Here is a 14,543-nt window from a genome sequence, read left to right on the forward strand (position 1 = left end):
TTCCTGTCTTATCTGTGGCAATATAATAAAACTTTACTATGTGTTAAGAATTTCATAAGTTTCTCCTTCCTTCTGTCATATTTGTGGCCTTATAATAAAAATCTATTATATAAATAGAGATTTCAAAAATTTTCCACGCATTTCACCTTGTTTGTGGTAATATAATAAGAGTGCACCATATGATCAGAATTTCAGGAATTCTCCTTTCTTCACGTTATATTTGTGGCAATGTAACGAAAATCTAGTGCATACAGATTTAAAAAATTGATCATTACGGTTTGTTTATGGCAATATAAGACGAGTATACTATATGTTGAGAATTTCAATAATTTCCTTTCGTTTTCATCATATTCATGACAATGTAATGAGAGTCCATTGCATACGCATCAATTTAAAAAATTTTCTTTGCCTTTCGAATTGTCTGTGGCAATATAATGAAAGTCTACTGCATACGCGTTAATTTAAAAAATTTTCCTTGCCTTTCGAATTGTCTGTGGCAATATAATGAGAGTCTACTGTATACGCGTCAATTTAAAAAATTTTCCTTGCCTTTCGAATTGTCGGCGGCAATATAACGAGAGTCTATGGATACGCGTTAATTTAAAAAATTTTCCTTGCCTTTCGAAGTCCATGTGGCAATATAACGAGCGTGAACTGTACACAATTGAAGTTTCCGTAGTTCGTTATGTCTTTTTGTACATTCGATTTCGAATTATGTCAATCACTTAGATCCTGACCTTTGACTGCAATTTAACTTGTTCCAGGATTCTGCTAGGATTAATCAACGTCTTCGGGATTAACAGGGACTGGTTGCTCAATATTTCAGGATGCTCGATGCTTCGCCAGCTTCTTGTACATAGATACCTACTTAAGCTGAATTGATTTCAGCGACGTCGTTGAAAAATAAAGTGGCCTGAATCTGGTGGGTAATCGGTTTTTGATGAAACACAAGTTACGAAATTTCGCGAGCGTGAAACCGTGAACACCTTGCAAAATAATTGTTCAACTGATGAACGGAATACCAATTTTCTGAATGTAAGAATAATAACTTCAAATTTGACGTCGTTATAATAATTTCAGTATAATTTTGACTTCTTTCCAATTTAATTTTTGCTTTAGATTATTCCTTAAAATATTTTAAAAATACTGATATAATTGTTTTAATTATAGTATTTTTGTGTATGGAGATTTTGCATAAAAAAATGTACGTAAGTAAAATTGTTCAAGCGACATGTATTTAATGTATATAAGTGACTGTTGACCCAACTTTATCATTCGAGAGTTAGAAAAGAGAAATTTCCCTAGATTCATACATGTATTTCTGCATCTACAGATTACCATATTCCTAGATTTCTATTTTGTGATTTTAATATTTAATAGATGTATAAATGAAAAATCTGTGCAATATAACATATAATGTACATAATAAACATGAGTATATGAAGTTCAGAATCGTGAAGCAGAGTAAACGTAGAAAAAAAGAAGTACACTGCAATTTTTGCACGATACTGTACGCGCGTTAAGAGAGCAATTTAATCTGTATAAGTGCACGTATTAAAAGAAGAATTTAAGCTTCGTGGAATAGTATGTAAATCCGAAAATAGAATACCGACACTTTCATGCATAAGTTACCAACTCGTTAAACAGATCTTTGAAACAATTCACATTCTTCTTTGATTAATTTCCCTTAGCTCGTTGATCATCTTGTCAGATAAGGTTTCTGGAATTATTCGTTGATCCGACGTTTCTTACAGGTATTCTGGTATGATACTTTGATGGTTTCAGTGAGCCGTCGATTGAAATGATTTATTTTTAATGAAGATAATTGATAGGATTCTTCGAGCGGTGACGCAGTCACGTGAATTATTTCTGTTATGTGAAAAAGCAACACTGTAGAAAAACACCTGGTGGAATTTTTAACGAAGTCGTTCGTGCAGCAGTGAAAATATTTTTTTGATAATCAAGGTTTTATAATTGGACTTCGAATAACTGGAATTATTAATACTTTTGAGAAATTCAAATTTCTGAAGCTTATATTATAATGACGAGTCAGATTTTAGAAATTGGAAATTGACTTAAAAAATTTCTGATTCACAAGTTCATTCATATTGTTCTTTGGGCCAATGATCATAGCAATCGAGGCCTATATAAAATCAATCAATCAATCAATCAATCATATTGTTCTTATAAATTATAAATGGTTCACAATATTTCTTAATATAATTACGTTAAATTGTTTGAAATATTAAAAAACTGTAATAGATGCAATAGATAGAAACTGCAATTAATTGTTTCAATTTCAAATACTATTAAAATTAGAATATCTACTCAAAGAACATTTACTCGAAAGAAATATGGCGTATATCCTAACGCGCATGCGCCATACACGTCACGCGCATGCGCACTATCTCTATTCAACATGGCGGATTCCGCAGACGTAATCAAGCGTCAAAGATAATTTTCGTGCCCAAAAAGAAAGTTCTGCGTAAATCTACTTCAACAGGAACGACTAATACGAATAGACACGTAACTACATCGATTTATATAGAATTCTAATCTATGTGAACAATGCTGTATGCATATGCATCAGGTTAAGAACCCCCTATCTTTCGTGTTGCTTGAAAATGAAATTAAAAGGTTCACGATAACGCTGCGTACGCGTCGAACCGAAACTTATGAACGACAGTGTACAGTTGGTGCACGTGGAAGTGACCGTGGCGCATACACGTATGTACATACATGCGATTACATCGATTAGTAAGAATCAGCATGAAATAGTAGCCGTACACACGACCGGTGTACACAGGCTTGCCGAACAATACCGCGGGGTCGTCCATTGTCTGGCAGAGGATGCTGACATAACCAGAAGCACGGCCGCGTGCGTGCAGTTTTATAGCACGATGCAAAAGAAGATGATAGAAAATAGTCCAAATCTCGGCAACTATGTTGCACGAACTATTAACAACTTTTAAGGACTCGTAGATTTACAAATCTAAGCTAAATTGAGTATTAGGTAATAAATTTTGTTTTTTGAGGAGATATTCGATTACTTATTGTTCTTACAAGGTGTGAGGATTATTATCGATCAAGATTTCCATTTAATTAATTAGGTACTATTTTAATAAGTTTTGTTTTTTGAGGAGATATTCGATTACTTATTGTTCTTACAAGGTGTGAGGATTATTATCGATCAAGATTTCCATTTAATTAATTAGGTACTATTTTAATAAGTTTCCATTTAATATTAGGAATATTTATGCAGTTTGGTTTTTTGGGCAACTTTTTAATAACTAAGCTAACAGTTCAAACATTGGTCAATTGTCCGAAATCTCTGCGGATATATGGCCATACACAGTCCTCTATACTCTATGGTCATATATCCGGATACCGTTGTAAAAGAGTGTGGGTCATATATCGAGATAAGTCATAATCTTCAAACATATCTATGGAATGCAACAATTCTAACCCTACTTTATAAACAAAACTTGATATTTATGAAAGCTTTCAAACTTGATATTCGTATTGCACATACTTCATATAAGGTAACATATTGTATTATTACTATATTATATGTAGATTCATAACAAACTTTGTACATAAATAAAGTAAACTATACAAAACTGATCTAGAGCATTTGGTAACTGATGTAAAACAAAGATCTCATTAATAAATAATTGAAACAATTTCTGTACGGTCATATATCAAACATATCAAATTACCAGTTAATATTTATGGAATTCCACCTAGATTTTGAAACTTTCTTAAACTTAAGATGTTTCTTAAAAAGGTTTCTTCTACAAAATACATATTTTTTAGTTGTGTCAACATTGAAGTCGAGCAGAACGCAATTCTTTAAAAGTTTTCAAGAAAAAATAAAAGAAGGGTACATTGTGTATATAACCTCGAAGGAAAATTTAAGCAAACGTTGAGTTAGCGTCTGTGTCCAGTGAGACGACATAGAAACCTTATTCGCTGTTAAGTCTGAGGTGAATCACGTGGTCAAACGGGTCATAACAATCGCCGCGGCGTGATCGACGCTTGGGTATGCGCGAAATGAGAGGGAGAGACGCATATAGACGCATACAAGCATGGATAATCTGGGAGAGCCAGTGGGAGACTTAGGGCTATGAAAATCTGAGAATTCGGGAATTGGAGATTTACGGATACAGGGATTTGCGGAATTTGGAATTTTGAGGGATTCTAAATTCTAGGGATTCGAGATTTCGAAGCTTGGTGGTATTGGAATTGGGGAACTTTGAAATTTAGGGAATAAGAATTGATGACTTTGGAATTTGGGATATAGGGATTTTGAAGTAAAGGAATTTGGAGGTATAGAGAATTTGAGCATATAGGGATTTGGAGATATAGCAAATTGGGGCTACAGGGATTTAAGGACATAGGAATTTGGGAATGTAGAAATTTGGAGACGTAGGAATTTGGGGATGTAGAAATTTGGGACGTAGGGATTTGGGGATATAGGAATTTGGGGATGTAGAAATTTGGGACATGGGAATTTGGGAATGTAGAAATTTGGGACGTAGGGATTTGGGGACACAGGGATTTAGGGATGTAGAAATGTGGGTTGTAGGGATTTGGGAATGTAGAAATTGCGGACGCAGGAATTTGGGGATGTAGAAATTTGGGACGTAGGAATTTGGGGATATAGAAATTTGGGATATAGGGACTTGGGGATATAGAGATTTGGAAATATAGGGATTTGGAAGTATAGGAATTTGGAGATGTAGCGGTTTAGTAATATAGACATTTGTGGATCTCAGTATTTAGGACCATAAGAATTTAAAGAATTTCAAACTTGAAAAATTAGAATTTAATGACCTTGAAATTTACAAATACACGAATTAAAGAACATGAAGATTTATGAATACAGAAATAACTCTACACATTCAATTATGAAAAAACTAGAATATTTTCCATAAATTTTGCCTGAATTTTTCATGTAAATTCACCCCTTTTTGTACCACTCCAAAAACACCCTGCGTAGATAGAGTATATTGATAAGAGTTAAAATACGTGCGAAGTGCCCATGAAACGCTTGAATACGCAGAACCGACGATCAGCGCTACTTGAGAATAATTAATTGAGTCGTTATAGCGCGTAGCGGACGATCAAACGTATCACGTCGTGCTCATTAGCTAGACACTTTACGAATGTTCTTAGAGAGCAGAAGACACGAAGAGATCTCTCCAATTTTCAAACGTTCCTCTGAGAGTTCCTGAGGAAACGAAGCATGTTGAACGGATATATCGTTGCTGTTATCTAACATTAAAGACGTAATAAAGTTCCAATTATCAACGGTGGATACACTTAATTAATCCTCAGATTTAATCTGTTAATTTCAGACGTTTAAGTGAAATAGTGTGTAGACTTTCAGATCAGATTCGAGTGTCGTTAAAACTTTGGTGGAACGTACACTTCTTTTTAACCAGTTATCTGGTTTTAATGTGATAAACTCCTTATGAAGAAATGGCAGGTGGTGAAATGAAATGGCTGATTGGTTAATGAAGATGCACGTGACAGATTGGCAATTTTTTAAATGAAGAAATTTCATATTTTTAAATTTTTTAATTTTCAAGTTCTCAAGCTTTGGTGTTTACAAATGTTCAAATTTTCGAATTTTTAATTCCTCCAATCTCGTTCCAAAATTCCTGAATGTTTGAATTTTTAGATTTTACCTATATTGCCATCGTCCTACCTGCCAAATTCTAAAGTTATCAAATTCCTAGATTTCCAAGTTCTAAACTGTCCAAATCCCTGTATCTCCAAATTTCTATATACTGAAATCCTAGTATGCCCAAATTCCTATACTTCTAAATCCCTACATCCCCAAATCCCTACATTCCCAAATCCTTATACACTGGTCAGAAGAAATATGGCACAGAAAAATTTTAGGCAAAAATTGACCAAATTTGATTGATGATAACTCCGCGAAAAATCATTGCAAATTTATGCTCTTCTTTTTAAATTAAAGCTTGAGATCTCTACTTTAAGACCCTGTAGTCTGATTTTAGATTTGATGCATCCCTACCACAATAACACCGTAAATGTGAGGTCATGTTTGCAATATTGAAAATTACAAAGTTTGACGAAATGCATGGACTTGCCATATTTTTTTTTTTTGTGATACTGTTTACAGCAGCATAAAGTCCAAACCTTCATCTTTAATTACCAGTATGTAAATAACCTCTACCATTTTTTTCCACAAAGATACAGAACTTTAAATAAACCCTTGCATTTATGGCATATACCGCCGGCATTAGCATTACCCGATATGTATCTCGGAGAGGTTGCTGGACAGATTTTGCACATCATATGGCTCTGACAAGAACCTTTTTTTGTGTGTATTTGCATGTACCAGATCCAGCGTAATCGAGTATACGTATTTTAAATAATCAAAAGCTCTTAAAGACATCTCGGGTTTATAGGAAATGATTAAAGGCGAATATAACTAAATATAAAATATATTCAATACTAAAGATGATGTCGGAATATAAACTGATACAAATGAACTTAGAATTATAATATAAATGAAACGCGTCGTTTGGAGTTGGTAGGAAATGGGTGGAATTAGGATGGGAACTAGCAGAGTCCAGCACGAGGGGATCGAACCCTGTGACTAGTCGGACTGCTACTGCTCGCGAGGCTACTCGAACTGGGCTTTTTATATTGCTCGGTGGTGTCAGAAGAGGAGATAAAGAGAGATTAGTTATGATCTGTTATTGTCTGGAGATTGCGTAATGTAAATAAAGGTTCGCGGAATTAGATAGGAATGTACATAGCAGGATGTTTAGGTTAAGATAAAGGATGAACTTGAGGACCTAGGAGTAAAGGAATGTGAAACTTATGCTATCTTATTTATAACGCACACGGGACTGTGTCTTACAACTAATTATGTCAGAAACGCAATATATATATATATATGTACTTAATAATAATAATAATCCTTAGACAAATAGTCCTTAAGCAACTAGATCAAACGTCGTCGCACGACGTCACACTCCAAATCACTATATCCCCAAATCTCTATACCCCCAAATCCCTATATCCCCAAATCTCTATACCCCCAAATCCCTATATCCCCAAATCTCTATACCCCCAAATCCCTATATCCCCAAATCACTATAGCCCCAAATCCATATTGTATGTCCATATAACATATGGAGCGTGTAAATATACTCTCTCATATACGCACACATATGATAGAGTATATGTATGTGGAGTTATTGTAATTGAATATGTACATTGTAACTACATTATAACTAAATAAATAACATATACTATTATAAAATAAATAAGTTATCCGAAAGAATAATATCTCTACTTTCAGATAAAATAAGAACCTACATTTGTGAATGAAAAAGTTTGAAATTAATTAAAATATGAAAATTTTCATGAAGTCCAAATATGTTTGTATATATTAATACATTAATAAATACTTAAAACTTAATAATAATTACTTAAAAATTGTTACCTTATTATTACTTAATAATTGCTTATTAATTACTTAAAAGCTACTTAACAGAACTAAAATAAATGTCTAGTAAAAAAAGGATTTATGAAAACTTTTCCGAGTGACCTCCATTTTCACTAAATACGTCACCGTCTCAAAAACTGTCTTACCTTCAAATTCTAATTAAAACTCTCCATTGGTCTACAACCATCGAACATTTTACGCAGAAATTGTCTTTTCAAAAGAATTAAAATTTGGTATTTTATTAAAATTAAAATCCGACAAAGAAATTTTGAAATCTTCAAAGTAATCGCAGAAAAAGAAGTTAGAATGTTCCATATCTGGCAAAGGACTAAACAAATTTTCATCAGAACTCGTGCTTCAGTTCCTCTTTAAAAAAAGGACTGGAGATTCACAGTGCTTGCAAGTTTTTATATTACGTCGAATTTTTTCCTATTCAAAAACGTCCATTGTCTCGGTAGAAGCTCTATTTTACATCGGACACTTTTTGTCCAAGAATATTCCGAAAGAGAACATTCCGAGAGCTAAGAATTAAAAGATCAAAGGCAATCTAATTCGACCAATCTTTTACTCCTTTCAGAATTTCTTCGCATTGAATCTTTGATATTGCGCTGCTTTTGAAATGTGTACTTAAAAATATGAGGGTAGTAATATATTAGAGTGGCTCAAAATTATTTCTTTTTAACTCTCACTTTCTAAAAATTTAGTATACGATGAAAAATAATTTGCAAAGTTCATTTGCAAATATTTGCAAAGTTCGAGCTCAAAAATTTAAAAAGAGGTCGCTCAAAGTAAATTTCTATCGACGTATTGATTTTTCATCATATCGACTTTTAACTATTCTTCTTCACTCTCACCCTCTACAAACTTAGTAGACGGTGTACAATAATTTACAAAGTTTATTTGCAAATCTTTGCAAAGTTCGAGCTCAAAAATTTAAAAAGCGGTCGCTCAAAGTAAATTTCTATCGACGTATTGATTTCTTATCATATCGACTTTTAACTACAATTTAAACGATTGCAGATGTTACGATAAAATTGCACAAAATTAGATATTAGTATTAAGTATAAGGTGAAGTGGGGTAAGTTCGTAAACGGGGCAAGTGCGTATACAGGCTACTTTTATTACAATATGAGCGAAATTTCTCCATTTAGTATGTTTGTTTCCTTGTTTGGTTTCACTATATCCCTTTCTATATTTCAGCTAAGAGTACTTGTTTGCAGTTTAGAGTACTTGCATAATGCAGTAAAAAGCATTTTGTAGCAGATTTGTTAATAATTCTGCTTTTGCCCCATTGCACATGAAATAAAGTTTCAAAGTATTTAACTTCAAGTTACGCTCTTACCCTATTTTCGGGGAAAGTGCAGAGTCGTTGACATTTTAAACAATTTTCTATCAAAATCAAAATGTACAAGGAAAATTAAGGTCCTAATTAATATTAATTAAATAGTAGTAATTGTGCAAAGCGTTCGATATCGACTGCGTTAAGTATTTACATAGCAGATTGAAAATACTTACATTTAAATACCAACTTTACAAAAACCAGTCTTGCACTTACCCCACTCCACCTTAGTTAAAGTGTTAAGTTTATTTTTCGATCAAATTTTATTAAGTAAAAATTTATTTTGATTCTTAATTATAATTTATGCAAATTGTAATATATTAATAACTAATATGTTAATTCTAATATATTAATAACTATTTTTATCAAAAGTTCATAGAAAAAAAAGAGCCACCCTAGTACTTAACATAATAAAAAATATTTATTTGATTTATTTTTAATTACAACTTAAAATAAAATATCTAACAAATTTTCAAAAGAAAAAAGTTATACATTGAATTTGCATTGATGGATGAAGTATAAATATATTAAAATTGAGTATAATTATATAGAAACGTGGACAAACTAACAAGGGAAGATTCTGATCTGGTTCTCATGGATTTCCACGAAATATAGCGCGATAATAATCCCGTATATGCGAAGTAAACGTATCTGTAATTTTCGTTCGAGATAAGCAACTAATTGTGAGAAAAATGTATATCAAGTCTGAAAAAATCGCATGCTACAAAGTATATAAGCAATGATAATAATTGTTTGATATTGAATGTGGTATAATTGTAAACGTATCTGATTTTAAATCTTGTCACTGTTGTTCGCACCTATTCTATAATTTCAAATTACGTGAAATGCTTTAGTATAGTTTTCTGAACTTCAGTTTTTTCAGATTCATGAATTTTCGAATTTAAATTTCAGTTTCAGATTTTCAGATATCGGGATTTGTCAAATTTTTAAATTCTCAAATTTAAAAATTTTCAAAATCATAAATTTTCAATTTCTCGATTCCTCAATTTCGCAATATCCCAATTTTCAAATTCTTGATTTCTCAGTTCTCAAATTCTCAAAGTCATAAAATCTTAGTTTCTCAATTTCTCAATATCTCAATTCTCAAATTCTCAATTTCTCAACTTTTCAAATTCTCAAATTTTTTCATTCTCAAATTCACAATTCCTCAAATTCTCAAATTCACAAATCCTCAAAATGCCAAATTCACAATTTCCCAATTTCTCAATTTCTCAATTTCTCAAATTCTCAAATTTTAAAATTTTTAAATTTTTAAATTCTAAAATTCACAAATCCTTAAATTCTCAGTTTCTCAAATTCACAAATCCTCAAATTCACAAATCCTCAAATTCACAATTTCTCAATTTCTCAAATTCTTAAATTCACAATTCCTCAAATTCTCAAATTTTCAGTTTTAATTTCTGAAATTCACAATTCCTCAAATACTCAAATTTTCAGATTCTTAAATTCACAAATCCTCAAATTCTCAAATTTTTAAATTTTTAAATGCTCAAATTCACAATTCCTCAAATTCTCAAATTTAAAAATTTTTAAGTTCTTAAATTCTCAATTTCCCAATTTCTCAATTTCTTAATTTCTCAAATTCTCAAATTTTTAAATTTTTAAATTCTAAAATTCACAAATCCTTAAATTCTCAGTTTCTCAAATTCACAATTTCCCAATTTCTCAAATTCTCAGATTTTTAAATTTTTAAATTCTCAAATTCATAATTCCTCAAATTCTCAAATACTCAAATTTTCAAATTTTCAGATTCTTAAATTCACAAATCCTCAAATTTGCAATTTCTCAAATTCTCAAATTCTTAAATTTTCAAAAGTTTAAATTCTCAAATTCACAAATCCTCAAGTTCTAAAATTCCTAAATTTCTAAATCCTTAAAAAAAATGTGAAGATTAATAAATGCGAGAATTGTAAAATATTAAAATGGAAAAATATAAAAGGGAGAAATTGTGAGATTTGTAATACATAAACCTTGAAAAATGATAAAATTAATAAATACAAAAATTCAAAAACCATATAAAAAATCTACAAATTCCTCAAACGAGAAATAGTCAAATCCCCTTATATAATCTACCTAACCAAATCCTACGTTGCACCCTAGAGTACGTCACAGTCACCAGACCTCTTGAACGTCCACGTAAGACCGTCATCACCTAATTCTCCTCCGAGTATAAAACGGTCCCAAAGAAGCGCCCACGACTCGTATCTCTCTAAATCCTCTTAAATCACGTTTCTCCAGAGCGGTACGGTCGTGTTTTGGTTTCCATAATTTCATTTGAAGCTGCACGTATCCCTCGACCTCAAACCCCCTATCCACTTGTTCTCACTGCCACACATGAACCGCAGACAGCGAAACCGCACTCTGGAATCCTGAAGAAGGATTCACAAAGCATTCGTGGTGAAACCGCGGGAAAAAAAGCATCAGAAGAAGACGAACAGAGTAGGCGGTAGGTCAGGGTCATCGCGGTTTCGCGCCTCGGGAATTAACGCAAGAACAGAGACGAATTAATTAATTAAGCTCGTCTTAATTGCTGGACCTGTTCGTCCTGTGGTACACGGCGTGGGCCACGTTTAATTACACTGACGTTTAAAAAAGGAAGGAAAAAAACAGGCGGAACGATTGTTGTCCGCCACCACGCACGACGCGTTCGTTTGTCGCCGTTTGTGAATGAAACCTGCAATCGTGGACAATTTAGACGACGATAATTAATGGGCTGATTGCCGTGGCGGTCACTGCTGGCTACGAATTTAATTCACTAGAATTATTATTGAGAACAAGGAAGGAGGAAATTTTCTGTCGACGGAATTTGGAGGGACGGTGATTGGCTCGAGAATTCAGGCATTTAATTAAATGTGTTTGGTACTGCGAATCGCTTGTGTTAAACTGTGATAGATTTGAATGCACATTTCTGTTATTTACTTTTTCAATTTTTGAGAATTTCATAAGTTGATAGGAAAGGTATTTGAGAATTTGCAAAATTGGGATTTTGTAAATTTTGTAAGTTTGAATAAATGTGAAGTTGTTAAATTATTTTAAAATTTGTGATTTTATGAAGTTTTTAAATGTCAATTTGGGAAGTTGTTAATTTGCAAATGTTTGTATTTATAGATTTGTGATTTTGTCAATTTTTAAATTTGAAAATCTATAATTTAGTAAATTACCAAATTAATAAATTAATAAATTTATTAAGTAGTAAATTACTAAGTTACTAAATTGCTGAATTACTAAATTACTAAATTAGTAAATTACTGAATGGCTGGATTACTAACTTAATAAATTAGCAAATTAGAGAATTAAAAAATTAAGAAACTACTAAATTAAAAAGTACCAAATTATTAAATTAGTAAATTTGCACATTTTTAAGCATTCAAATTTTTAAGAACTCCAGGTTTTGATGGCTCAAAAATTTTTTAATTTGAAAACTTGTAAACTCCTAAATTAATAAATTTTTAATACTACTTAAAAAACTACGATCATAATTTGAAATAAAAAATTTATAAAAAAAATTTTCATATGTAAATTTTTATATTATCAAATTTGAAAATTTTTTTATTTTAAAACTAAAGAATTCATAAACATAAAAATTTGTAATTTTAAAAATTTCTAAATTTCTAAGTTTAAAAATTTATACGTACCTAACTTTCTAAATTAAAAAATTTTTAATTTCATTAATAAAATTCTATCATCACTTATTAAAGTAATGTCCCACAACGGAAAACGTAGATGTGAAACTGAAAAATTAGTTCTGAATTTTTAATGCAACAGTTATGAAGCGAATAAAAAGAGAAAATTCGAGGCGGTGATAGAAAATAATTACGCAACGACATCTATTATACATGTTTATTCCCTTCGAATTTCCCGGAACATCGACCTGTCAGATACCTGAAATTTATTTCGCAAACATCAAATACACTGGTGAAAACACGACGAAAGAACCACCTACTCAAATAACTTCATTGTTCGATAGCAATATACCATATTTCGAAAGCTGTTCGTGCCACGGCAGGCAAACATGTATTGAAAATACTGTTACACAAAACACGTGTTTATGCACACTACTCATTAAGCAGCATGCAATTTTATAAGTGTGTGAAAAATATGATAATATTGTTAATGTTAGTTTATGTTATAGTAACATTCATATATGTACATGTATATATAATATTAATAACATTATTATATTTTACACGCACTCACATACACACTTGTATTAATGTATAATATACAGTGTGGCTCACCACATTTTGCCGTCTAGAATTGCGTCATTATTATCACTCATAGCAAACAATGTTTCAGATGAAGTTGAATGGTTTTGAGAAGGGCATATGCTGGTGGTATATTCTTTTTGTAAGTGGACGTGTAAATGACATATGAAGGTCATTAATGTTTTTTTAAATGGAATCATATATTTTTTATTGCATCAGCTGATACTCCTTCGTATTCTTTACAAAAAAGTATTAATCTATTTATGTGAAAAAATCATTAGTTTAGGAGATATCTTAATTTTAATGTCTATTTACAGAAAAGGTGCAATGTGGCGACCACTTGCATCAGAACACTTTCTGAATCGAGAAATTAATGACTTACTAACATTTCGTAGTGCATAATCTTTCTGCGTGTGTAGCACTTTTCCCAGCTTCAAAATAAACTGATAACATGCCTATCTTTTCTTCTTTAGAATACTTCATTATGAAGTGATAATTCACCGTATCGTCGTATTCACCGTATTAGAAACGTAACAGGGACTAAATTTCACTGTTACTGCGTAACAAAAAAAACAAAAACTCACAATTCGTTTGGTGACACGTGTCCTCTCAAAGCGTGTAGAAAAACATTTGCTGTTCAGTTAGGGCAATTCATAATATTGATCAGAAAGTCACGATTTCCTAACAAGTTAGAATTAAAATATCTCCTAAACTAATGATTTTTTCACATAAATAGATTAATACTCTTTTGTAAAGAATATGAAGGAATGAATTTTAAAGATTAATATTAATTTTATTATCACTTTAATATAAATATTAATATAAATTGATAATTAATAAATCTTTATTATATCATAATTTAATGCAATTTTATTATGTCAAAAATCAATATAATTTAAAGATCAATATAAATTTGTTATTGTTTTAATATAATTTGTTAACATGTTAATAAACTCTGTATCTTTACCATAATGTCGTTAACATAACAAAGTTGTGTACACCTAATTAAACCTCTAATAAATTTTCAGCTCGCTGAATAATCAATTGAAGAAGCATTTACCATTTCAGTTAATTAAATTCTGCTTTGTTGCAGTTGTAAGGGAAGTAAACTGATGGTTCAATATTTAATAGCATAGAAATTTTACGGAATACAAAAAACGAACACTCATTAATCAATATGGCTTGAGAAATATGAATCTGTCAATGGCAGAGATAATAAATTCAGCGCAATAAATCATCTTGTTGAAAGTTACAGGCAAACCTGGAAAATTTTGATTTTACTGTTCTACCTTATTTTTTAAGTGATCGACTAACTATGACTAACGAGAAATCTTATCTTTTTTTTTTAACTGGTTAGTATTCATACAAAATTCGACATCTTATTTGCTCGCCATTTGGATATATTGCAGATCATATTCTGCAGTAACACATACATAATTAGTAATTAATATTAAATTAATAATTAATAATAAATTAATATTATATT

The 14,543-nt window shown here is 31.3% G+C and overlaps 1 protein-coding gene and 1 long non-coding RNA gene across 15 annotated transcripts in view; one reads left to right on the forward strand and one right to left on the reverse strand.

The window, feature by feature from the left end:
* The window catches only part of Ih (hyperpolarization activated cyclic nucleotide gated potassium channel Ih), a 324,580-nt gene that overhangs the window by 80,070 nt on the left and 229,967 nt on the right, over positions 1-14,543 (reverse strand). The window lies entirely within an intron of this gene.
* Positions 1-14,543, forward strand: part of LOC143265886 (uncharacterized) — a 56,506-nt gene that overhangs the window by 8,843 nt on the left and 33,120 nt on the right. For both annotated transcript variants that reach the window (XR_013040669.1, XR_013040670.1), the window contains exon 3: positions 765-922. This is a non-coding gene — a long non-coding RNA (uncharacterized LOC143265886). The remainder of the gene's footprint in view (positions 1-764; positions 923-14,543) is intronic.

Source organism: Megachile rotundata, chromosome 15 (genome assembly GCF_050947335.1).
Source record: "Megachile rotundata isolate GNS110a chromosome 15, iyMegRotu1, whole genome shotgun sequence".
In the NCBI taxonomy this organism is placed as follows: Eukaryota; Metazoa; Arthropoda; class Insecta; order Hymenoptera; family Megachilidae; genus Megachile; species Megachile rotundata.